General features: G+C 30.6%; 1 non-coding gene across 1 annotated transcript; it reads right to left on the reverse strand.

Annotated features, from left to right (window-relative positions):
• Positions 1-4,265: 4,265 nt before the first annotated feature.
• Positions 4,266-4,372, reverse strand: LOC133787309 (small nucleolar RNA R71). The gene has a single exon (XR_009872338.1). It is a non-coding gene; the product is annotated as a small nucleolar RNA R71 (small nucleolar RNA).
• Positions 4,373-4,898: the final 526 nt, after the last annotated feature.

Consider the following 4,898-nt stretch of genomic DNA (forward strand, 5'->3'; position numbering starts at 1 on the left):
TTAATTGTTAGAATTGTTTGGTAGAATTTTGTGAATTTGATTGTTAATTGTTTATTTATTTTAATTTTGTGAATAAAATGAGTTTTGATTGAATGCACCAAGGTGCATAGTAGGTAGTGATGCACCTTAGTAATTGAATGTGTGCATGTGCATGGTTTCATGGTGCACTTGAATGGAATTTTCTACACACTCTTATTTTTTCTTTTATTAGAAATATTTTTTTAGTTAATTAAAATGAAAGAATAAATAAATAAATAAATAAAATAAGAAGAGGAAATAGCTTTGGCGTGTGGAGCATAGTGAGAAAGAGAGTGATTCTATTCCTATTTTAATTGGCAATTAAATTGAAGACAATAGCTATAAAGGGTATGGGAGGTTGTCATCTTTATTTCCTACCAATTAAGAGAAAATCAAATTAAATAAAAAATTAAAAGAAAATAAACACAATGAGGAAACTTACCAATTTTTCTCTTAGGCTTTTACGGGCTAGGTTAGAATAAAGAGGGAAGGAAAGAAGGGAAGAGCATTATGCTCCTTGGGCTGGTGTGCACGAGAGAAGAGAGAGGAGGAAGAGCACGAGAACTAGAGAGAGAGAGAGAAGAGCAAGAAGGAGAAGAGAAGAGGATGATTTTGAAGGTCTTGGGTAAGCGTTCTTAAGTTTATGGTTTGAATCCTCTAAAATATATCTTTATTTTCTTGATGCTAAGAACTCCCTCCTTCTCTTTGTTTTGATTTTCGAAATCCTTAGGAGAGTTTGATCAAAGGTGGTGGCCATTGTTTTGGTCCTTGAGTTCTAGCAAGAGAGGTAATGAGTAAACCCCTTTTTGGTCTTATGGTTTTGTTGTTCTTATCTTTTGTTTCTTGTGATTTGAGAATATTGTTTGAGAATGATGATACATTGTTTTGTTCTCCTTTGATTGATGGTTGTTTATTAGTTTTGATTTTTGTATGATTTCCTATAGGGGTTTCGACCAAGGATATGTAGGGGATTCTATCATATTTTTTTTTCATGTGTTATGTTGGATTCATGCTCTAGGGTTCTTGTTTTCTCATGAACTTTGAAAATCACACCTTTAATTTTGAGAGATGATTTTTTTTTTTTAAATCATGATGAGTTTAAATAATTGATAACTCTACAAAATATAGTTATTTTACCATATTTGATATGATATTTGTTGCTTAATTCTTGAGTTTTTAATTGATTTATTAGGTTTTTAAGTAATTTTGAATTTATTGGGTTTATTTTGATTTTATTTATTTTTATGTGTTTTTATAGTTATTTTGTTGTAGTTTAATTATTTGAATTATTAAGTTTAGTTAGAAGTAAAAAAAATACACTTTTGTTGATCTTTAATGTTAAATTAAATTAAGTTGTAATTAATATTTTCAAAGAATTAATATGGTTTATTTTATAATTGAAAATATTTTATCATGACTTAATTTATATTTATTTTGTAGGAATTATGTGGTATTTTTTTTAGCTCTTAAAAGCCAAGAAAAAGAAAGAAAAAAGTGGCAAATCTGAAAACTAAAGGCCTAAGCTGCCCCAGCCTGCCCTCTCCAGCCCAGCTACCTCCCGTACGCCCGCCAGAGCTCCATCCTACAGCCCACCACACAAGGCCCAGCTGAAGCCTTCTCCCAGCCATCTTTGGGCCTGACACTTCCAGGCCCACCCACGCCTCCCAGCTGCCAGCAGCTAGCTGCCTCCATTGGCCCAAAGCCTTGCACCCAGGCTCAACCCAAAGCTGCCCCAGCCTGGCCCATCTGCCTGCCAGCCCACCAGCAACCATGCCATTTTTATCTTGAGCCCAACAATGTCCCTTTGTCCTTTGTCCAAAAATGCCACATTTGTACCCAACTTTTCTAAAAAATTTACCCCAAAAACATCATTACACCTAAATTTACCTCTACATACTCTCATTTTGGCTATAAATAGAGAATTTCAAGATCATTTTTGGATGCTTAATTTTTGGTTAACATCTTCTTTTCTACCATTTCTCTCTAATATTCTCTCTTCTATTTTAGTGTTATTCAAGGCATTTTTCAAGTTTGTCTTCTTTTTATTTTGTGATTTCTATTCTAGTTATGTGATTCTAATATTTTTCATAAGATTATTAAGATCATGATGAAGCAACTTGTTACTAGATAATATTTATGTTGTATGTTGATTTCCCTTGTAATGCAACAAAGTTTATGGATTTTTCTTCTTCATATATGTCTTTCATCTTTAATATCTCATATTTTGGATTATTAGATAATATTGCACTCTGTTCTTCATTTTTGAAAAACATAATATTCTTTGTGTGTGTAAGATGTGTCATTAAATTGTACACATCCAATGCTTAGAACAAAAATATTATGTTTTGCCTTATAAATAATGTTATTTGATTTTTTGTTGTTTCATTAGGTTGATTCACATTAAATACTTTGAAATTATACTTTTTTTTTTAAAAGTAAAGAAAAATCCTATCTTTTTAAAAATAATTTGTGCTTAAAATTATAAATCTATTTGGAAAATGATAGTTTGACTTATTTTAACTATCACTAAAACTTGGGAATCAATATACTAATAAGTATTATTAAACTTACTTTTTGTGGATTCTAGTATCTTAATAATCTTTCTTTTTAACATTTATTTTCAAATCAGTATTGGTTTACTTTTATTCTCTTAAATAACTTTATTTTAAATCTTTTATTTTATGTTCATGACATTAAATCTCATCAATCTTTGGAGCTAGTTTAGAATTTATTAATTTTGGTTTAAAATAGTTTTCTTTTTTATTTTAGACAATTCCTTTGGGTTCGATATCCTTGCTTACACGATCACTATTCTATATGAACGATTTGTGCGCTTGCGATTTACATATAAAACATACCCATTTTGGGTCCATCAAGTTTTTGGCGTCGTTGCCAGGGAGTTGCAAGAAAGGAAACGAAATTTATCTCAAGCTTAGTGAATTCTTCTACTAGTTATTTTAATTTTTTCACTTAAAAAATATATATATAGAAAAATATATATTTATATAAAAACTAAAAAAAAGATAAAAAGAAAATTGAGGATGGTTCTACCACCCATAAAAAAAACTTACTTATATATATTTATATTTATTGTTTTTTTTAGTTGACACCACTTGTGCCTCCTTTTTATCTTTTTAATTTTTATAGTTGATGACACTTGTGCCTCCTAATTTTGTTGTAATTTTCCTTATTTATCTTGTTGTTATATATTTTTTTTGCAATTTAGTAGTTGATGGCAATTTTACCTCCTAGCTAGTTGATGACAATTTTGCCTCCTAGTCTTTTATCTTATGTTTTAGTTGATGGCACTTGTGCCTCCTAATTTTTACCTTATTTTTGTTATGGTTGATGGCATACTATGCCTCCCTACTCTTGCCTAATTTTTTATAGTCTTATTTAATTTTACCTTATTTTTCTGTCTTTTATCATATTATTGTGTAATTGTGAAAAAAATATGAAAAAAAACCTAAATCTTGTCATTTCACCATAATCAATTTTTGCTTAAAGGAAATTTGAACAAAATTCCCAATCCGCCTCTACTAATTAACCTCGGGGAGTTGTTAATAGTGTGCGAGTAAGTGGAATCAAATAGGCCTGGGGACAACTAAATCATAAAAATTATATTGTTGTGAAATCTCTAAAAATTCTAAGTATGCTCTGTGGTTGCGGTTTTAACTGATCTTCCACATCAGAAAATTGTTTGTTTGAGATCATCTTTGTTGCTTTGTTTGTGAAAATTGTATGCATCATTGGGAACGTAACTCTAAAAATCAATTTGTAAAAAAACGTTCATCTTTGTTTGAAACTGAAAGTATTAGTAAAAATCTGAGCATCATGGAACCAATTGCTAATATTAATAGAAATCTTGTTGATGAAAATGTTGTGCCTGAAAAAACTTTGCTCGAATATTTTGCACCTACTTCATCTAATGCTCCTTCATGTATTGTTTTTCCTACCACTTCTGCAACCCATTTTGAGCTTAAACCATCAATCATTCAATTGTTGCCATCTTTTTATGGGTTAGATAGAGAAGATCCTTACATGTATGTCAAAGATTTCTTAGAAATTTGCTCAACATTTAAATTTCAAAATTTTCTGATGAGTCGGTCAAACTAAGATTATTCCCTTTTTCATTAAAAGGTAAATAAAAAATTTGGTTAAATTCCCTTCCCACGAGGTCTATAACTACATGGGATCAACTTTATAATAAATTCTTGCTGAAATTTTTTCCTATGTCTAAAACTGATAGTCTAAGGAGAGAAATCTCCGAGTTTTTTCAAAAAGATAATGAAGAGTTTTATGAATGTTGGGAAGGATTTAAAGATTTATTATTGAAATGTCCTCATCATGGTTTTGAAAAATGGAGACTTGTAAAATATTTTTATGATGGTTTGACTCCCTCTAATCATCAAATGATTCAATCTATGCATACCAGAAATTTTTTAAAATCTCAAGGACAAGAGCCTTGGGACACCCTTGAAGATTTATCTGTCAATTCACAACGATGGAATTATTTTGATCCTAGGTCTAGGACAACTAATTCACCAAAAAGAGGAGGAAGGCATGAAGTAAAAGATGAATTAGACTTAAGAACATCCTTAGACAAATTAGCGAGAAAAGTAAAAGCTTTAGCCATAAGCCAAACTATAAATTCTCCAATACAACCAAGAAAAGATGTTTGTTCTATATGTTCTAGTCCTTGCCATAATGTCCAATCATGTCCTTCCTACCAAGAAGCCTTTTCTGAGGAGTCCAATTCTCTTCATGCTTATGGGAAACCAAATGATAGCCCATTTTCATCCACTTATAATCATAATTGGAGAAACCATCCAAACTTTTCATGGAGACAAAACCAACCTCCAATGAATCGAGGGCATCAA

The sequence above is a fragment of the Humulus lupulus genome, chromosome 6, assembly GCF_963169125.1.
Source record: "Humulus lupulus chromosome 6, drHumLupu1.1, whole genome shotgun sequence".
Taxonomy (NCBI): Eukaryota; Viridiplantae; Streptophyta; class Magnoliopsida; order Rosales; family Cannabaceae; genus Humulus; species Humulus lupulus.